Raw genomic sequence first — 22,937 nt, forward strand, 5'->3', positions numbered from 1 at the left:
GACCTCCTCCCTCCATAATTCCACAGTCCCGCGAGTATAGGCATCACACCCTCCTAGTATGAAAACCATTTCAACAAAGTTGCCAATATCCCTTGAAAACCATGGCTCTGTCAAACTTATAAACTTTCCTTTCAACCTAACAGGAACATAATGATTCTGTACCCTCAAAATTTCACCTTTAAGTGACTTTCATTTCTCTATTACATCCGTCCCATAAAACAAATCGTCCCAATCCACTCTTTGTAAATTCTTTCGCCTCTCCTCAAAGTTAGCCTTTCCAATCAAACATCTCAACCCTGCGTCCAGTCCTATCCTTCGCCATAATTTTATTGAAGCTAAGAGCCTCTTTTGCAGGCACATGGTTGAAAAAAAAATGGAGGGTGATGGGGCAGTGTGAGATTAGTTCTTTTTTTAAATGATTACATGGGTCGGCACAGCGTGGAGGGCTGACGGGCCTGTACTGTGCTGTCGTGTTCTGTGATTCTATCTATGGTTCTATGGTAAGATTTTTACTCAGCGAGTGGTGAGTGCGTGGAATGTCCTAGTGGAACTTCAAACTAAATCTAATGCGGAACTGTATTTTTCACCCGGTTTAGTTTTTCATTCGGAACAAATCCGTCATCCAGCAACGATCAGTAAAGGTTATATTATATTCTATCAGCACGGGAATAAAATGAAAATTATAGTCGGAGATCGCATGACTCTGTCTCACTTACCAAAGACACGCAGAGTGACGGTCGCTGAGGTTTGGAAGCCACTAGTTGGAACCATATTCACACGGTATTCCCCGCTGTCCCACACGTTCACCGACTTCAGCAGAAGCGAACCGTTGTGTGGAAATAACTCAGCCCGCGATGTGTAGGCATTGGCAATAGACACGGTCTGGCCGATCCACTGGGCGACTGTATTCCCATTAAAACTCCAGCTTCCACTGCTGACATTATCCGACGGGCGCACAGAAAAGAGCGCATCTGCCTCGATCGTGGAGTTTATCTCCCTGTCGTCAACCGAAATGTTAAACTGAGACTCACCTGAGGAAAAGAAATCGTATGAGGGAAATGCGACAGGTGCGGGTAGAATCGAGAATGGTACTTCGCTAAATAGTACAGATAGCTGAGAACTGTACTTCGCTCTGTAAGATCGTCTCTTATAACCTGTCCTTCTATCCTCTAACCACCCGCCGTTCTGTTGACTCTCCGATTCTCATCAGATGTTGAGAGGCGTTGATCGTGTGGATAGTCAGAGGCTTTTTCCTCGGGCTGAAATGTTTGCCACAAGGGGACACAGTCTTAATGTGCTGGGGAGCAGGTACTGAATAGATGTCAGGGGTATGTGTTTGACTCAGAGAGTGCTGAGTGCGGGGAATGGGCTGCCACACCGGTGGTGTAGGCGGATAAGTGAGGGTATTTAAGAGGCTTTTGGGTCGTTACATATAGCTTGAAATAATAGATGGCTATGGGTAAGCCTTGTAATTTCTAATGTAGAGATATGTTCAGCACAACTCTTTGGGCAGAAGGGACTGTATTGTGCAGTTGATTTTCTGTGTTTGTATTTCTGTTTTAAATGGACGACCCTCTATCCTGAGGCTTTGTCCTTTTGTCCTAGATTCCTTCATCATGGGATCCATCCTTTCTACATCTGCTATGTCAGCTTTTCAACATTCGGAATGTTTCAGTGCGACCTCCTCCCTCCATAATTCCACAGTCCCGCGAGTATAGGCATCACACCCTCCTCGTATGAAAATCATTTCAACAAAGTTGCCAATATCCCTTGAAAACCATGGCTCTGTCAAACATTTGACCTTTCCTTTCAACCTAACAGGAACATAATGATTCTGTATCCTCAAAATGTCACCTTTAAATGACTGTCATTTCTCTATTCCATCCATCCCATAAAACAAATCGTCCCATTCCACTCCTTCTAAATCCTTTCACCTCTCCTCAGAGTTAGCCTTTCTCCAATCAAACATCTCAACCCTGGGTCCAGTCCTATCCTTCTCCATAATTTTATTGAAGCTAAGAGCCTCTTTGGCAGGCACATGGATGAAAGAAAAATGGTTATGGGGTAGTGTGAGTTTAGTTCTTTATTTAAAGGATTATATGGGTCGGCACAGCATGGAGGGCTGACGGGCCTGTACTGTGCGGTAGTGTTCTATGGTTCTATCTATGGTTCTATGGTAAGATTTATACTCAGAGAGTGGGGAGTGCGTGGAATGTCCAAGTGGAACTTCAAACTAAATCTAATGCGGAACTTTACTATTGACTCGGTTTAGTTTTTCATTCGGAATAAATCCGTCATCCAGCAACGATCAGTAAAGGTTATATTGTATTCTATCAGCACGGGAATAAAATGAACCTTATAGTCGGAGATCGCATGACCCTGTCTCACTTACCAATGACACGCAGAGTGACGGTCGCTGAGGTTTGCAAGCCACTAGTTGGAACCATATTCACACGGTATTCCCCGCTGTCCCACACGTTCACCGACTTCAGCAGAAGCGACCCGTTGTGTGGAAATAACTCAGCCCCCGATGTGTAGGCATTGGCAATAGACACGGTCTGGCCGATCCACTGGGCGACTGTATTCCCATTAAAACTCCAGCTTCCATTGCTGACATATTCCGACGGCCGCACTGAAAAGAGCGCATCTCCCCCGATCGTGGGATTTATCTCGCTGTACTCAACGGAAATGTTAATCTGAGACTCACCTGAGGAAGAGAAAATCGTATGAGGGAAAAGCGACAGGCGCGGATAGAATCGAGAACGGTACTTCACTAAATCAGTACAGATAGCTGAGAACTGTACTTCGCTCTGTAGGATCGTCTCTTATAACCTGTCCTTCTATCCTCTAACCACCCGCCGTTCTGTTGACTCTCCGATTCTCATCAGATGTTGAGAGGCGTTGATCGTGTGGATAGTCAGAGGCTTTTTCCTCGGGCTGAAATGTTTGCCACAAGGGGACACAGTCTTAATGTGCTGGGGAGCAGGTACTGAATAGATGTCAGGGGTATGTGTTTGACTCAGAGAGTGCTGAGTGCGGGGAATGGGCTGCCACACCGGTGGTGTAGGCGGATAAGTGAGGGTATTTAAGAGGCTTTTGGGTCGTTACATATAGCTTGAAATAATAGATGGCTATGGGTAAGCCTTGTAATTTCTAATGTAGAGATATGTTCAGCACAACTCTTTGGGCCGAAGGGACTGAATTGTGCAGTTGATTTTCTGTGTTTGTATTTCTGTTTTAAATGGACGACCCTCTATCCTGAGGCTTTGTCCTTTTGTCCTAGATTCCTTCATCATGGGATCCATCCTTTCTACATCTGCTATGTCAGCTTTTCAACATTCGGAATGTTTCAGTGCGACCTCCTCCCTCCATAATTCCACAGTCCCGCGAGTATAGGCATCACACCCTCCTAGTATGAAAACCATTTCAACAAAGTTGCCAATATCCCTTGAAAACCATGGCTCTGTCAAACTTATAAACTTTCCTTTCAACCTAACAGGAACATAATGATTCTGTACCCTCAAAATTTCACCTTTAAGTGACTTTCATTTCTCTATTACATCCGTCCCATAAAACAAATCGTCCCAATCCACTCTTTGTAAATTCTTTCGCCTCTCCTCAAAGTTAGCCTTTCCAATCAAACATCTCAACCCTGCGTCCAGTCCTATCCTTCGCCATAATTTTATTGAAGCTAAGAGCCTCTTTTGCAGGCACATGGTTGAAAAAAAAATGGAGGGTGATGGGGCAGTGTGAGATTAGTTCTTTTTTTAAATGATTACATGGGTCGGCACAGCGTGGAGGGCTGACGGGCCTGTACTGTGCTGTCGTGTTCTGTGATTCTATCTATGGTTCTATGGTAAGATTTTTACTCAGCGAGTGGTGAGTGCGTGGAATGTCCTAGTGGAACTTCAAACTAAATCTAATGCGGAACTGTATTTTTCACCCGGTTTAGTTTTTCATTCGGAACAAATCCGTCATCCAGCAACGATCAGTAAAGGTTATATTATATTCTATCAGCACGGGAATAAAATGAAAATTATAGTCGGAGATCGCATGACTCTGTCTCACTTACCAAAGACACGCAGAGTGACGGTCGCTGAGGTTTGGAAGCCACTAGTTGGAACCATATTCACACGGTATTCCCCGCTGTCCCACACGTTCACCGACTTCAGCAGAAGCGAACCGTTGTGTGGAAATAACTCAGCCCGCGATGTGTAGGCATTGGCAATAGACACGGTCTGGCCGATCCACTGGGCGACTGTATTCCCATTAAAACTCCAGCTTCCACTGCTGACATTATCCGACGGGCGCACGGAAAAGAGCGCATCTCCCCCGATTGTGGAGGTTATCTCGCTGTCGTAAACCGAAATGTTAAACTGAGACTCACCTGAGGAAGAGAAAATCGTATGAGGGAAAAGCAACAGGTGCGGATAGAATCGAGAACGGTACTTCGCTAAATCAGTACAGATAGCTCAGAATTGTACTTCGCTCTGTAAGATCGTCTCTTATAACCTGTCCTTCTATCCTCCAACCACCCGCCGTTCCGTTGACTCTCCGATTTTCATGAGATGTTGAGAGGCGTTGATCGTGTGGATAGTCAGAGGCTTTTTCCTCGGGCTGAAATGTTTGCCACAAGAGGACACAGTCTTAATCTGCTGGGGAGCAGGTACTGAAGAGATGTCAGGGGTATTCGTTTTACTCAGACAGTGCTGAGTGCGCGGAATGGGCTGCCGCACCGGTGGTGTAGGCGGATAGTGAGGGTATTTAAGAGGCTTTTGGGTCGGTACAAATAGCTTGGAATAATAGATGGCTATGGGTAAGCCTTGTAATTTCTTATGTAGAGATAAGTACAACACAACTCTTTGGGCCGAAGGGACTGTATTGTGCTGTAGGTTTTCTATGTTTCCATTTCTGTTTTGACTGGACGACCCTCTATCCTGAGGCTTTGCCCTCTTGTCCTAGATTCTTTCATCATGGGATACATCCTTTCTACATCTGGTATGTCAGCTTTTCAATATTCGGAATGTTTCAGTGCGACCTCCTCCCTCCATAATTCCACAGTCCCGCGAGTATAGGCATCAAACCCTCCTCGTATGAAAATCATTTTAACAAAGTTGCCAATATCCCTTGAAAACCACGGCTCTGTCGAACTTTTAACCTTTCCTTTCAACCTAACAGGAACATAAAGATTCTGTACCCTCAAAATTTCACCTTTAAATGACTGTCATTTCTCTAATGCATTCTTCCCATAAAATAAATCCTCCCAATCCACTCCTTCTAAATCCTTTCGCCTCTCCTCAAAGTTAGCCTTTCTCCAATCAAAAATCTCAAACCTGGGTCCAGTCCTATCCTTCTCCATAATCTTATTGAAGCTAAGAGCCTGTTTGGCAGGCACATGGATGAAAGAAAAATGGTTATGGGGTAGTGTGAGTTTAGTTCTTTATTTAAATGATTACATGGGTCGGCACAGCATGGAGGGCTGACGGGCTTGTACTGTGCGGTAGTGTTCTATGGTTCTATCTATGGTTCTATGTTAAGATTTTTACTCAGCGAGTGGTGAGTGCGTGGAATGTCCTAGTGGAACTTCAAACTAAATCTAATGCGGAACTTTACTATTGACTCGGTTTAGTTTTTCATTCGGAACAAATCCGTCATCCAGCAACGATCAGTAAAGGTTATATTGTATTCTATCAGCACGGGAATAAAATGAACCTTATAGCCCGAGATCGAATGACCCTGTCTCACTTACCTGTGACACGCAGAGTGACGGTCGCTGAGGTTTGGAAGCCACTAGTTGGAACCATATTCACACGGTATTCCCCGCTGTCCCACACGTTCACCAACTTCAGCAGAAGCGACCCGTTGTGTGGAAATAACTCAGCCCGCGATGTGTAGGCATTGGCAATAGACACGGTCTGGCCGATCCACAGGGCGACTGTATTCCCATTAAAACTCCAGCTTCCACTGCTGACATATTCCGACGGCCGCACTGAAAAGAGCGCATCTCCCCCGATCGTGGGATTTATCTCGCTGTGCTCAACGGAAATGTTAATCTGAGACTCACCTGAGGAAGAGAAAATCGTATGAGGGAAAAGCGACAGGTGCGGGTAGAATCGAGAACGGTACTTCACTAAATCAGTACAGATAGCTGAGAACTGTACTTCGCTCTGTAGGATCGTCTCTTATAACCTGTCCTTCTATCCTCTAACCACCCGCCGTTCTGTTGACTCTCCGATTCTCATCAGATGTTGAGAGGCGTTGATCGTGTGGATAGTCAGAGGCTTTTTCCTCGGGCTGAAATGTTTGCCACAAGGGGACACAGTCTTAATGTGCTGGGGAGCAGGTACTGAATAGATGTCAGGGGTATGTGTTTGACTCAGAGAGTGCTGAGTGCGGGGAATGGGCTGCCACACCGGTGGTGTAGGCGGATAAGTGAGGGTATTTAAGAGGCTTTTGGGTCGTTACATATAGCTTGAAATAATAGATGGCTATGGGTAAGCCTTGTAATTTCTAATGTAGAGATATGTTCAGCACAACTCTTTGGGCCGAAGGGACTGTATTGTGCAGTTGATTTTCTGTGTTTGTATTTCTGTTTTAAATGGACGACCCTCTATCCTGAGGCTTTGTCCTTTTGTCCTAGATTCCTTCATCATGGGATCCATCCTTTCTACATCTGGTATGTCAGCTTTTCAACATTCGGAATGTTTCAGTGCGACCTCCTCCCTCCATAATTCCACAGTCCCGCGAGTATAGGCATCACACCCTCCTCGTATGAAAATCATTTCAACAAAGTTGCCAATATCCCTTGAAAACCATGGCTCTATCAAACTTTTGACCTTTCCTTTCAACCTAACAGGAAAATAATGATTCTGTATCCTCAAAATGTCACCTTTAAATGACTGTCATTTCTCTATTCCATCCATCCCATAAAACAAATCGTCCCATTCCACTCCTTCTAAATCCTTTCACCTCTCCTCAGAGTTAGCCTTTCTCCAATCAAACATCTCAACCCTGGGTCCAGTCCTATCCTTCTCCATAATTTTATTGAAGCTAAGAGCCTCTTTGGCAGGCACATGGATGAAAGAAAAATGGTTATGGGGTAGTGTGAGTTTAGTTCTTTATTTAAAGGATTATATGGGTCGGCACAGCATGAAGGACTGAAGGGCCTGTACTGTGCTGTAGTGTTCTATGGTTCTATCTATGGTTCTATGGTAAGATTTATACTCAGAGAGTGGGGAGTGCGTGGAATGTCCAAGTGGAACTTCAAACTAAATCTAATGCGGAACTTTACTATTGACTCGGTTTAGTTTTTCATTCGGAATAGATCCGTCATCCAGCAACGATCAGTAAAGGTTATATTGTATTCTATCAGCACGGGAATAAAATGAACCTTATAGTCCGAGATCGAATGACCCTGTCTCACTTACCAGTGACACGCAGAGTGACGGTCGCTGAGGTTTGGAAGCCACTAGTTGGAACCATATTCACACGGTATTCTCCGCTGTCCCACACGTTCACCGACTTCAGCAGAAGCGACCCGTCGTATGGAAATAACTCAGCCCGCGATGTGTAGGCATTGGCAATAGACACGGTCTGGCCGATCCACAGGGCGACTGTATTCCCATTAAAACTCCAGCTTCCACTGCTGACATATTCCGACGGCCACAATGAAAAGAGCGCATCTCCCCCGATCGTGGGATTTATCTCGCTGTACTCAACGGAAATGTTATTCTGAGACTCACCTGAGGAAGAGAAAATCGTATGAGGGAAAAGCGACAGGCGCGGATAGAATCGAGAACGGTACTTCGCTAAATCAGTACAGATAGCTGAGAACTGTACTTCGCTCTGTAGGATCGTCTCTTATAACCTGTCCTTCTATCCTCTAACCACCCGCCGTTCTGTTGACTCTCCGATTCCCATCAGATGTTGAGAGGCGTTGATCGTGTGGATAGTCAGAGGCTTTTTCCTCGGGCTGAAATGTTTGCCACAAGAGGACACAGTCTTTATGTGCTGGGGAGCAGGTACTGAAGAGATGTCAGGGGTATGTGTTTGACTCAGAGAGTGCTGAGTGCGTGGAATGGGCTGCCACACCGGTGGTGCAGGCGGACAGTGAGGGTATTTAAGAGGCTTTTGGGTCGTTACATATAGATTGAAATAATAGATGGCTACGGGTAAGCCTTATAATTTCTAATGTAGAGATATGTTCAGCACAACTCTTTGCGCCGAAGGGACTGTATTGTGCTGTTGGTTTTCTGTGTTTGTATTTCTGTTTTAAATGGACGACGCTCTATCCTGAGGCTTTGCCCTTTTGTCCTAGATTCCTTCATCATGGGATGCATCCTTTCTACATCTGCTATGTCAGCTTTTCAACATTCGGAATGTTTCAGTGCGACCTTCTCCCTCCATAATTCCACAGTCGCGCGAGTATAGGCATCACACCCTCCTCGTATGAAAATCATTTCAACAAAGTTGCCAATATCCCTTGAAAACCATGGCTCTGTCAAACTTATAAACTTTCCTTTCAACCTAACAGGAACATAATGATTCTGTACCCTCAAAATTTCACCTTCAAGTGACTTTCATTTCTCTATTACATCCGTCCCATAAAACAAATCGTCCCAATCCACTCCTTGTAAATCCTTTCGCCTCTCCTCAAAGTTAGCCTTTCTCCAATCAAACATCTCAACCCTGGGTCCAGTCCTATCCTTCTCCATAATTTTATTGAAGCTAAGAGCCTCTTTTGCAGGCACATGGTTGAAAAAAAATGGAGGGTGATGGGGCAGTGTGAGATTAGTTCTTTTTTTAAATGATTATATGGGTCGGCACAGCATGGAGGGCTGACGGGCCTGTACTGTGCTGTCGTGTTCTGTGATTCTATCTATGGTTCTATGGTAAGATTTTTACTCAGAGAGTGGGGAGTGCGTGGAATGTCCAAGTGGAACTTCAAACTAAATCTAATGCGGAACTGTATTTTTCACTCGGTTTAGTTTTTCATTCGGAACAAATCCGTCATCCAGCAACGATCAGTAAAGGTTATATTGTATTCTATCAGCACGGGAATAAAATGAAAATTATAGTCGGAGATCGCATGACTCTGTCTCACTTACCAAAGACACGCAGAGTGACGGTCGCTGAGGTTTGGAAGCCATTAGTTGGAACCATATTCACACGGTATTCCCCGCTGTCCCACACGTTCACCGACTTCAGCAGAAGCGACCCGTCGTGTGGAAATAACTCAGCCCACGATGTGTAGGCATTGGCAATAGACACGTTCTGGCCGATCCACTGGGCGACTGTTTTCCCATTAAAACTCCAGCTTCCACTGCTGACATATTCCGACGGGCGCACGGAAAAGAGCGCATCTCCCCCGATTGTGGAGTTTATCTCGCTGTCGTAAACCGAAATGTTAAACTGAGACTCACCTGAGGAAGAGAAAATCGTATGAGGGAAAAGCAACAGGTGCGGATAGAATCGAGAACGGTACTTCGCTAAATCAGTACAGATAGCTGAGAATTGTACTTCGCTCTGTAAGATCGTCTCTTATAACCTGTCCTTCTATCCTCCAACCACCCGTCGTTCCGTTGACTCTCCGATTTTCATGAGATGTTGAGAGGCGTTGATCGTGTGGATAGTCAGAGGCTTTTTCCTCGGGCTGAAATGTTTACCACAAAAGGACACAGACTTAATCTGCTGGGGAGTGGTACTGAAGAGATGTCAGGGGTATTCGTTTTACTCAGACAGTGCTGAGTGCGCGGAATGGGCTGCCGCACCGGTGGTGTAGGCGGATAGTGAGGGTATTTAAGAGGCTTTTGGGTCGGTACAAATAGCTTGGAATAATAGATGGCTATGGGTAAGCCTTGTAATTTCTTATGTAGAGATAAGTACAACACAACTCTTTGGGCCGAAGGGACTGTATTGTGCTGTAGGTTTTCTATGTTTCCATTTCTGTTTTGACTGGACGACCCTCTATCCTGAGGCTTTGCCCTCTTCTCCTAGATTCTTTCATCATGGGATACATCCTTTCTACATCTGGTATGTCAGCTTTTCAATATTCGGAATGTTTCAGTGCGACCTCCTCCCTCCATAATTCCACAGTCCCGCGAGTATAGGCATCAAACCCTCCTCGTATGAAAATCATTTCAACAAAGTTGCCAATATCACTTGAAAACCACGGCTCTGTCAAACTTTTAACCTTTCCTTTCAACCTAACAGGAACATAAAGATTCTGTACCCTCAAAATTTCACCTTTAAATGACTGTCATTTCTCTAATGCATTCTTCCCATAAAATAAATCCTCCCAATCCACTCCTTTTGCCTCTCCTCAAAGTTAGCCTTTCTCCAATCAAAAATCTCAAACCTGGGTCCAGTCCTATCCTTCTCCATAATCTTATTGAAGCTAAGAGCCTGTTTGGCAGGCACATGGATGAAAGAAAAATGGTTATGGGGTAGTGTGAGTTTAGTTCTTTATTTAAATGATTACATGGGTCGGCACAGCATGGAGGGCTGACGGGCCTGTACTGTGCGGTAGTGTTCTATGGTTCTATCTATGGTTCTATGGTAAGATTTTTACTCAGCGAGTGGTGAGTGCGTGGAATGTCCTAGTGGAACTTCAAACTAAATCTAATGCGGAACTGTATTGTTCATTCGGTTTAGTTTTTCATTCGGAACAAATCCGTCATCCAGCAACGATCAGTAAATGTTATATTGTATTCTATCAGCACGGGAATAAAATGAACCTTATAGCCCGAGATCGCATGACCCTGTCTCACTTACCTGTGACACGCAGAGTGACGATCGCTGAGGTTTGAAAGCCACTAGTTGGAACCATATTCACACGGTATTCTCCGCTGTCACACACGTTCACCGACTTCAGCAGAAGCGACCCGTCGTATGGAAATAACTCAGCCCGCGATGTGTAGGCATTGGCAATAGTCACGGTCTGGCCGATCCACAGGGCGACTGTTTTCCCATTAAAATTCCAGCTTCCACTGTTGACATTATCCAACGGCCACACTGAAAAGAGCGCATCTCCCCCGATCGTGGGATTTAACTCGCTGTACTCAACGAAAATGGTAAACTGAGACTCACCTGCGGAAGAGAAAATCGTATGAGGGAAAAGCGACAGACGTGGATAGAATGGACAACTGTAATTCTCTCAATCAGTACAAATAGCTGAGAACTGTACTTCGCTCTGTAAGATCGTCTCTTATAACCTGCCCTTCTATCCTCTAACCACCCGCCGTTCTGATGATTATCTGACCGCTAACGGTCCTATATATCTTCATGATCGTCATTCTTGCAGCCACCCGCCACGCCGATGATTACCCGACAACTGAGAGTTCCAGAGAGTGACCCTCACCCGCCGTTATGTGGAGACAAAGAACGAGAGCTGCGAAGGGCAGTGCCGACATCCTGAGAGAGCAGCGCCGACCTCTGTTCCACTCGGAGACTGAGCCGCAGTTCGTGGTTTGCGGGCTAGATATCTGGATTCTGACGTCACAAGCGGCAGCGCTGATTGGATCAGAGAGTCGGTACTTTGCTCAGATCTACATCAAATCCTGTGTGCTGTTCTACAACTATCTGCTGCTGTGTGGAATCCGATATTGATCTCAAAGAGAGTGTCTCTCACCCACCGAAATGGGGAGGAAAAGAGAGAGTAAAGTGAACGTCATCCACGCGATATCGAGAGAGCGGCGCCTGTCTCTGTTACATTCGGAGATTGAGCCGTAATTACTGGTCTCCGTGGCAGATGTCGAGAGTGCGTGAGAGCTGTTTGGTTTGCAGAAGGAGAAGCGAGGAAAATAAACAAATTTAAGGATTTGAATAAACAAAAGGCTATTCGGCCCTCGAAACACTGCTGTCATGTTTTACCAGCTCACGTGACATTTTCCTTAAAACTACACTCCTCTGAAATAGATAGAATGGTTGAGTGTTGTCGCCGCACGTCAGCGGCTGGATTCTATACGGTGATGGAGGAGGTCTGGTATCGGTATGTCAACAAAGACCGGGATATGTGCGGGTCCTCAGCACGTACGGGCTTGCTTGTGAATTTCACTGCTGAATACACGTCACCAGCTGCCAGATCATTACGAAATAGGACGTACACACCGTCCATCGGTAGTTTCGAACGCTCCCCTATTTTGACTGGTCCAGACACCAGGTCACATTTCAAAAATATCCTGTGCAAAGGTACGGCTTCAGTCCCCTTTCCGATACCTGTTAACACAAGCTCTCCAGTTTCAATCTCAGGACCAAAATCTAACACCTTCCTTAAAATCAGTGACTGACCAGCCCCAGTATGTCTCCGGATTCGCTCTGGAACTGGGGTTTCTCCTTCCTTCACAGACACCGTCCCTTCCGAGATAAACTTCTCACGCCCCTCTCGCGCTCTATCCAGCTTCACCTTCCTCACCGACCTGCCGACCGGCTCAATGCAACCAGTCGGGATCGCTGCTTTCCCTTTTCCTGTCTCCTTCTTCGGAGCAAAGCACTTAGATGCGATATGACCAGTTTTTCCACAATTATAACCCGTAATGCTAGGAACCAGCCTGCCAGCCTGCATTTCCTGCTCCACACCTTTTCCACTAGTTCCCGCTCATTCTCTGCTTTAGACGGTGGGCTTTCTCTGGGGTCCCTACTGCCTCTCTGGTAACTCTTATTTAGGGGAAACTTTGTCTAGTGGGTTAAGGCGTATTCATCTGCTAACTTGGCAGATTCTGATATAGACTTATTCTTCATCTCGTTCAGGGATATCCGGATGTTATCCGAAACACAACCTTTAAATTCTTCGATCAGAATCAACTCTCTTAAACGACAGAAATCCTCCTCCAACCCCTTCAGCTTCGTACCAGCGATCAAAGTACACACCCTTCTCGGATGCAAACTTTGTACTTTCTACTTCCTCATAATACTCAGCAACCTCCTCACGCAACGCCGGATTTGCTCGTTGAGCTTCCCTTTAAATACACTTTGTAACAACGCCACACCCTTATCTCTGGGCCACTTCTGATTCACGGCCACTTTTTCAAATTGCAACAAGTACCGATCAATGTGCGTCTCCTCGATCGGAGGTACTAACCTAAACTCCTTACTGACATTAAACATTTCCTCACGGTCTGCCCCGCTATCCACACGTTGCCATCTCTCCCTCTCAAACTGCCGCTGTCTTTCTGCCTCCTCCCGCTCCAGCTTCCTTATCCGGAGCTCATGCTCTCTCTTCTTGTCCACCTCAGCCAACCTTAATCCTTCCATCTCTAACTAAACCTCATCCTCGGCTGGTTACCTCTCAGGAAACAGGTCCAATGCATCAGACGGAAACACAGCTTGGGATACATAATACTCAGCTATTGCTCTCTGCATTTCCAACTTTCTCATCGTCGGTTTCACCGCCGAGAGATTCAATCGTCTAGCAACGCTCACCAATTCCAACTTTCTGGCATCCTCTAATGCCCCCGTAGTCGGTTCTTTTAAACATTTCTCAATTTCCATCTCTGCTTGTTTCCCGTCTGGTTATCCACACAACCAGATCAGATAAGGGACTTTTAGCCCGATTCACTAGTCCCCCAATTTGGCAATCATTTCCCGGAAAACAAGGCCCCAATTGTTACGTACCCCGTAACTGGGTGTCAGACGAGCAGAGAAAGAAATATCCGTTGCAGTCTGGTGGTAATATTTTCAAAAGTGTTTATTAGTAAAAATAAGCAAAACAGTTTCAACAAATTGAAATATACAGATAACACAGGTTAGCAATAATAAAACTAATAGTGTGGGAATAATAATAAGCAATAATAAACAAGCTCTATCAATGTCCAGGGGTAAATAAATTGTCATAGAAAAGAATAAAGTTCAGTTCATGTGTGCTGAGGTAGATGTGGTTGTTGTGTTGTAATCGTTGGAGAGAGAGAAGAGAGAGAGAGAGAGAGAGAGAGAGAGAGAGAGAGAGAGAGAGAGAGAGAGAGAGAGAGAGAGAGAGAGAGAGAGAGAGAGAGAGAGAGAGAGAGAGGAGAGAGAGAGAGAGAGAGAGAGGAGAGAGAGAGAGAGAGAGAGAGAGAGAGAGAGAGAGAGAGAGAGAGAGAGAGATGGAACAGCTGCAGCAACAAGCAGAACTTCTATTTCTTTTTTAATCCGTCGAACCGTTGTGGTGGTCATTTAGATTTGACCACTTCCGTCCCTTCAGCTAGACTGTCCTTCTGTGGTGGACTCGTCACTCTGGAATGAGTGGATGCACACACAAGTCCCCACCGGCCCTGCTATAACACTGATTGCTTTACTGACCGATCTCCTGGTTCGGTCTCCGCAGCCCCAACCTTTCTGTGAGGTTTACCAGACTGGTCAGGGTCCACTGGTGTTTCTGTCGGGTGTCTCTCCAGTCCTGTCATTTATCCCTACCAACGGGGTCTCAGCTATCAATCAATTCTGAATGACAGCGTCCATCAAATCATGCCACTCCTGCAGTCCACTGAGGAATGTTAACGAGCAAAACACTGTCCTTGCAGCGAAAAGGTAAATAATCCAGGAAGAGTCACAACACAGTCAAACAATCTCCTTCTCCCACTTATTTGTCGCAGTTGTTTTGCCTCTTTTCGTCTGTCTCTCTCATGAGCTGCATAGCAACAGCAATAGTTCGTGGTACTCAGGGAGAGGGGGGATGGGTATCTCTGAACCCTATTGTCCATCAGATCTGTTCATCACTCATAACAACCCCATCCCTCCAGGAATTTTCACCAAGGTGAAAATTAACTCATAAAGTATATTACTGAATTACAGAGTTTAACAAAATACAGTTCCCTTAACTACAAGAATAATACAGATACACGTTCAAATTAACATCTAGATAAACAATCAGCAATTATATTATTACTCCCCTTTACATGTTGTATTTTAATATCAAATTCCTGTAACCACAGACTCCAACTTAATAACAGCCTGTTTTTATTCTTCATGTTATCCAAAAAAAAATGCCAAGGGGTTGTGTTCTTAGATTAGCGTATATGACAAAATATGAAACAATACATTTGTGATTATAAGGTAGTGCATTACAGAAGTTTGTGCGAATACTAATCTCTATTTTACTTTTAAACTTAACATTCAAACAATCAATCTACCATGGTGATTTTATCTTTCATATACTTTGACCAAAAAAAATAAAGTTCCCGCAAAACAAGATCCTGTTATTCAAAGTGGCATTTCGTTAATTTTGTCCCTTTTCCAGTGAACTCTCACGTGGTTAGCTTGCTCATCAGTGTGGAATAGGCCTTCACAGACTCCTTTCACAAGAGTTATCTTATCGCCAATGTTTTCCAAACTAAGCCCATTTCCTGAACTTCCACACAATTCATTAATTTTAAGCAGGTCGTTCATTTTATCTTCAGGATCTTTAATTCTGTTAGTTTCCAATTTAACATTAGCAGGTCATCCCTCTTTGTCAAAACAATACTTTAGGTTCTGTCTCTCCAAATCACATCCTTGAACAACGTCAAGTTGTTTATCCTTAAATTCCAAAACAAACTGTAACTGACTCGCAGCCACTTTGTTAACAAGCCACTGTTCAGTTAACGGTCCTTTCCCTTTCATCAACAACTTTGAAACCAAACCCGACTTTAAATTGCGTTTATTCAAAAGTTTAGGAAGAATACTTTACCTTTTCCCTCCAATAATATTCACATCACCAGCTTTCACCCTGCTCATTACCTTGTAACACACCTAACACAAACAACTGAGAAATCCCACTCTCCAGCAGGTCCAAGGTTAACCCTTTCTTCACTGAACCAAGCCCATCTGACCCAAAAAGACTGCCTTCCTTTTCAACGAAGTCAGGTACCTAAGATTGTTTCTGAGCTTCATCACAAGATTCAGTACCCTGTTACTCCACATCCTTCACATCTTGAACACAAGCAAACGGGACATCTGCCTCTTCTAGGCTTTCAATACCAGTCCCCATTTCAAATTCTCAGTTGCCCTGATCTACCCAGTTACTCTCTGGGCAACTGCCCTTTGGAGTTAACACACCCTTGCGGGTTAAAATAACGTCGTCTGCTAACCCAGCAGACACCCGCAAGGAAGCAGCATCCTTTTCATGTAGGACTGCCCTTACATCATCGCGAAATCACGTAAACTCTTCGAAAGCAACTTTGTCAAGCCAGACAGATCATCCGTGTCCAATCCTGGACCTTCTAACTTCCCCATCTGTTTCTCATCTTGACTCTGTGCCTCCATAACATCCTTCCTCACTCCTAAATGTCCACCTAGGGGTATCTAATGGGCAGGGTTCAAAATTTCCTTCCTTGACATCATCTGCTTCATCTCCCTTACTTTCCTTCACTCCACTATTCTCCGTTTTACCACTCTGTAACCCCTCTCGGTATAGGGTCGGTAAAAACGTCTCCGCTAAATCAACACAGGACTCATTACTGGAATGCTCCTCAGACAGGGTGAAGAGATCATTACTCCCCAATGCCATTCGGCTTTACCATTCAAATAAGATATGTTAAAGTGCCGGGGTTAGGACTGAGCTTAAGTTACCATTCAACGTATTTTAGTAAACGATTAAGAACTTTTTAAAAGCTATTTATTAATGCTTTTTGAGAGGGTGATTTTAGATGCATATCATATTTATACTGAGTTTAAGTATTGTATGTAATTAGTTTTGCTACAATAAGTGTATGGGACATTGGAAAAAATGTTGAATTTCCCCATGGGGATGAATAAAGTATCTATCTATCTATCTATCTATCTATCTATCTATCTATCTATCTATCTATCTATCTATCTATCTATCTATCTATCTATCTATCTATCTATCTATCTATCTATCTATCTATCTATCTATCTATCTATCTATCTTTAAACTGGCTGCTTTCTCAGCCGCCTTTCTGGACAGGATGCGAGTGATTGCGCATGCGGGATAATTTTCCAGGAGCGTGTACTCAGCACTTACAGGCTTGCTTGTTAACTTCACTGCTGAATACACGTCACCAGCTGCCAGATCATTACCAAGTAGGACGGTCACACCGTCCATCGGTAGTTTCGACCGCACCCCTATTTCGACTGTTCCAGACTCCAGGTCACATTTCAAAAATATCCTGTGCAAATGTACGGCTTCAGTCCCCTTTCCGATACCTCTTAACACAACCTCCAATAACACAACCTCCGATAAAACAACCTCTCCAGTTTCAATCTCAGGACCAAAATCTAACATCTTCCTTAAAACCAATGACTGACCAGCCCCAGTATGTCTCCGGATTCGCTCTGGAACTGGGGTTTCACCTTCCTTCACAGACACCGTCCCTTCCGAGATAAACTTCTCACGCCCCTCTCGCGCTCTATCTCGTTTCACCTTCCTCACCGACCTGCCGCCCGGCTCAATGCAACCAGTCGGGATCGCTGCTTTCCCTTTTCCTGTCTCCTTCTTCGGAGCAAAGCACTTTGATGCGATTTGACCAGCTTTCCCACAATTATAACACGGAATGCTAGGAACCTTCCTGACAGCCTGCTTTTCCTCCTCCTCACCTTTTCCACTAGTTCCCGCTCATTCTCCACTTTAGACGTTGGGCTTTCCCTGCCGTCCCTACTGCCTCTCTGGTAACTATTATTTCGGGGAACCTTTGTCTTGTGTGTTAAGGCGTATACATCTGCTAACTTGCAGATTCTGATATAGACTTATTCCTAATCTCGTTCAAGTATGTGCGGATGTTATCCGAAACACGACCTTTAAATTCTTCGATCAGAATCAACTCTCTTAAAAAGACAGAAAGTAGACTTCCGGTAAGATGGCGATTGTTTAGCTGCTCCGAACTTTTGTTCCGTTACTGTCGCTATTTTTGCACTAAATGTCTCCATTTTTTAAACCTTACTTAGGAATTATTTCGGTATCTCTTACTTGCCTGTGAATATATCTAACTTACAATGTCTAGCATGAGTTCTAAATCCGGGTGAAAAGAAGCTATGACCCCGTCGGACGAGACAATGGTTGCGCTTGGAAAGCTCCGAGACGAAATCTTAAAGGAATTTAAAACCGCTTTCAAACAGTTAGAAGACAAACTGGATCGGATCAACGATAAAGTGGACAAACATGCTGAACACTTATCTCGCATCGATTCGACTTCTGAAGATTTAGAAAGTCGTGTTCGATACTTGGAGACTCTCTGTTCCAGCTTAGAGGAAAAATCTAACAAACTTCTTTCCAAAATGATGGATCTCGAAAATCGCAGCAGACGCTGCAACATCAGAATTCTGGGATTGCCAGAGGCGACCGAAAAGGGATCAACCTTGAAGTTTTTCGCCGAGTTTCTCTGTGAGTTATTCGGGAAAGTTTTGCTTCCGAAGCCGCCCGAGCTCGAACGGGCACACAGAGTTTACGTTCCTTCCTGAATTCTGGGCTCCCGCCCGCGACCAGTAAACTTGTGTTTCCATCAATACCAGGTAAAACACAGTCTGATCGTAGAGGCGCGTCGCAGGGGGTCTCTTCCATTCAAGGATACAGCCATTCGCTTTGTGGAAGATTTTGCACCCCAGACCTTAAAGATGCGCGCTGAGTTTAAAGGCGCAATGTAAGTGCTTTTTGATCGTGGTTTCAAACCTTCCCTTCGTAATCCTGCCGATCTACGAATCAAGCTTAATACCGGGAAATGCAAGTGGTTCAAATCAGCGAAGGAAGCTGAAGAGTTTGTGGCAAGTCTTCCGGCTATCCAGTCATCTTCGGAATCTGATCGAACCTCCTAAAATGGTGGATAAGTACTCCTCGTAGTAAAATTACTTTCGCTGGACTCGGAATTCACTTGAATCACTCAGACATTATTCATTGAAACTTTAAGGGCTGTTGACAATCTCTCCCGGGATTTGGGTGTGTGTGTAATCTATTTTTATTCTTGTATAACTGTACCTACAGAGTTCTACAACTAACTCTAACTTGTTTTGGAGGTTCGAAGTCTTTAGTGAAGGCCTCCCTGTTTGTCGGTTCACAGTTCAACTGCTGATTTATTTTTCCTTTGTTTTTAAATATTTATTTATTTTATCTTTTTCTTTTCTTCACCTCTTTTTTCTAATCTCTGAATTTTTTCTCCCTTCTCTGTAAATGGTTGATAAATACTCGTCTTGAATTTATAATTTTCCCCTTCCTCTTCTTTTTTCTTTTTCTTTCTTACCTTTTTTTTCCCCTTTCTCTTACTTTATTCTTCTATAATTTTTCGCGGGTAGGTTAGTTTTGGTTTTCTTCTGATTTTCTCTGTATTAAGTTTTATATTTCTGCTGAAGGTGTTCTAATCTGTAGTTATGTTTTCTAGTGCATAAACTAGTTACTATTTGCTATAGTATTTATACGGAACTGTTGTTAATGACACAGATCTGGAAGTTGTATTTGGGTTAATTTTTTTGGTAGAGCTAGCTACTAGTTTTGGTAGCCGTCTAGTTTTGGGTTGTGCGGGTGGGGTGGATTTTCCAGTTCCAACATCTCTTTATTGCTTAGGACATGTTTATACTTTGACCTAACGAATCTAAGTTTACATCTCTGCTCCCAGACTGCTATTGTACTGCTTGACTTTTTATATGCCTGCTGCCTTTTATGCATTAGTAATTGATAATGGCTAGTGCACTTAAATTCGTGAGCTGGAATGTAAAGGGATTGAACCACCCTGTTAAAAGGAGGAAGGTATTCTCACATATTAAACAATTCAAAGCTGACATTGCTTTCCTCCAAGAAACTCATATTCGTTGTTTTGATAACTCCGGGCTTCTGTCAAAGTGGGCGGGTCAGCATTTTCATTCATCCTTTGCCGCTAAAGCTAGGGGAGTTTCCATTCTTATTAACTCAAATATTCCTTTTGAACTCCATAATAAAATATCTGATACAAATGGCCGTTTTATTATTGTTTCTGGTAAACTATATAACACTAAAGTTGCACTAGCAAACCTGTATGCCCCCAACTTTGATGATGTTAACTTTTTTGAACGTTTTTTTTTCCTCACTACCAGACTTAAACTCATACTCTCTTATATTGGGTGGTGACTTCAATTGTTGGTTGGATCCTAAACTGGACCGATCGTCCTCTGTTACCAGATCACCTACTAAATCTGCCTTAGCTATTCAATCGTTTCTTTCTAATTTTGGTATCTCTGATATATGGCGTTTCCTCCATCCTACGGAGAGAGATTATTCTTTTTTCTCACATGTTCACCATACTTTCACTAGAATTGACTATTTCTTACTCGATAACCAACTTATCCCATTTGCCCACTCTTGTGACCATCAGAGTATACTGATTTCTGACCATGCCCCTATTACCCTCTCTCTGAACTTTCCTGGTCTCCCTCAGAGGAACAAACACTGGCGGTTCGATTCAACTTTATTATCGGATGATGATTTCGTAAAATTTATTAAGGATCAGATAACCTTTTATTTTAACACTAATACATCACCTGAAGTACCATCCCAGATTGTCTGGGATGCCATGAAAGCATATCTGAGGGGTCAAATAATCTCTTACATAGCAAATCTCAATAGACGATCCCGTGCAGATCGATCAGACCTCATTAACCAGATTAAAGATTTGGATCAAATATATGCCCAAACTAAGAACCCTGAATTATACAAGAAGCGCGTTGAAATCCAAACTAAATTTAATCTTCTGTCCACTCAACCTGTCGAACGCCAACTTCTCGAAAGCAAAAGCCGCTTTTACATTCATGGGGATAAGTCTGGTAAATTCCTAGCCAATCAGCTGAGGCGTTCCAAAGCCAAACAACAGATTACAAAGATCCGGAAGGAGAACGGAGACTTTGCATCGGATCATTTAGAAATTAATGACGCATTTAAAAATTGTTATTCTCGGCTTTATTCCTCTGAATCTCTGAATGACAATATCTCTGTGGATCAATTTTTACAGAATCTGAATATCCCCTCACTTTCATCTGATTTCAAAGCCAAACTCAATGCGCCTATATCACCAGAAGAAATATCTTTTGCAATTTCTGCACTGTCCTCAGGGAAATCTCCTGGACCTGATGGGTTCCCTGTGGAATTTTATAAATCATTCTCTTCAGTTCTTTCTCCTCAGTTACTTTCAGTATTATCTGACTCGTTTAATTACGGCAAATTGCCACCCTCTTTCAATGAGGCATCTATTATTCTTCTTTTTAAAAAGGGCAAAGACCCAACAGAGTGTTTCTCGTACAGGCCGATCTCTCTGCTCAATGTTGATGTAAAGATCTTAGCTAAAGTGTTGGCTCATAGATTAGAAACCGTTATTCCCTCCATTATCTCTGATGACCAAACAGGCTTTATTAAAAACCGTCTCCCTTTTTTTAACATTCGGCGTCTACTTAATATTTTATACTCAGTTCCAACTGGGACTCCTGAATGTGTTATCTCCCTTGATGCGGAGAAAGCATTTGATCGTCTAGAGTGGAACTACCTTTTTGCAGTCTTAGAAAAATTTGACCTCGGCCAAAGTTTCATCTCTTGGATCCAATTGCTGTACCTGTGTCCTACTGCTTCTGTTCTAACTAATTTTCAGAAATCCCAAGTATTTAATCTCAAACGTGGCAGCCGTCAGGGATGCCCCTTAAGTCCCTTTCTCTTTGATTTGGCTATAGAACCTCTGGCGATAGCATTTCGAAATTGTCCTGAATTGACCGGGATTTGGAGAGGGGGTGTTGGGCATATAGTTTCTCTCTATGCTGATGACTTATTACTCTTTCTCTCAAATCCGTCTACATCCTTACCTCTAATGTTTTCACTTCTTGACCAGTTTAGCCAGATCTCTGGCTATAAACAGGAAGGCACAGAGTCGACTGTACTTCCTAAGAAGGTTGGCGTCATTTAATGTCTGTAGTGAGATGCTGAAGATATTCTAGAGGTCAGTTGTGGAGAGCGCCCTCTTCTTTGTGGTGGCGTGTTGGGTAGGAAGCATTAAGAAGAGGGACGCCTCACGTCTTAATAAGCTGGTAAGGAAGGCGGGTTCTGTCGTGGGCAAAGTACTGGAGAGTTTAACATCGGTAGCTGAGCGAAGGGCGCTGAGTAGGCTACGGTCAATTATGGATAACTCTGAACATCCTCTACATAGCACCATCCAGAGACAGAGAAGCAGTTTCAGCGACAGGTTACTATCGATGCAATGCTCCTCAGACAGGATGAAGAGGTCAATACTCCCCAATGCCATTAGGCTTTACAATTCTACCGCCAGGACTTAAGAACTTTTTAAAAGCTATTATTAATGCTTTTTGAGATAGTGATTTAGATGCATATCATATTCTTTACTGAGTTAAGTATTGTATGTAATTAGTTTTGCTACAACAAGTGTATGGGACATTAGAAAAAAGTTGAATTTCCCCATGGGGATGAATAAAGTATCTATCTATCTATCTATCTAACTCAACTTACATAAGAGTGAACTTTTCCCAATTAATAAAGAAGCACAAGAACTAATATTTCGTGAACTCCCTTTTAAAGTAGTCCATAATCAATTTACTTATCTTGGAATTACAGTCACAAGGAAGTTTAAAGATCTCTTTCGTGAAAACTTTGTCTATCTTTCATATGCTATAAAACAGAGTCTGGTACAATGGTCACCTCTATCTATGTCCTTGGTAGGTCGTATTAATGTTCAAATGTATGTTCTCCCCAAGTTTTTATACTTATTTCAATCTATCCCAATTTTTATTCCTAAATCTTTTTTTGATTCCTTAGACTCTATTATTTTGTCATATCTGTGGCAGAATAAGCGCTCTAGAATTAATAAAATCCACCTCCAAAAATCTAAAAAAGAGGGTGGCATGGCTTTACCTAACTTTCGCTTATATTACTGGGCAGCTAATATACGTTGTGCTGCCTTCTGGTCTTTCTTCCACGGTCAACCCGAGTGCCCTAACTGGGTAGCAATGGAGTTGAGCTCCACTAAAGAATTATCTATATCTGCACTTTTTGGCTCTGCACTCCCTAGCAG

The sequence above is a fragment of the Hemitrygon akajei genome, unplaced genomic scaffold (assembly GCF_048418815.1).
Source record: "Hemitrygon akajei unplaced genomic scaffold, sHemAka1.3 Scf000058, whole genome shotgun sequence".
NCBI lineage: Eukaryota > Metazoa > Chordata > Chondrichthyes > Myliobatiformes > Dasyatidae > Hemitrygon > Hemitrygon akajei.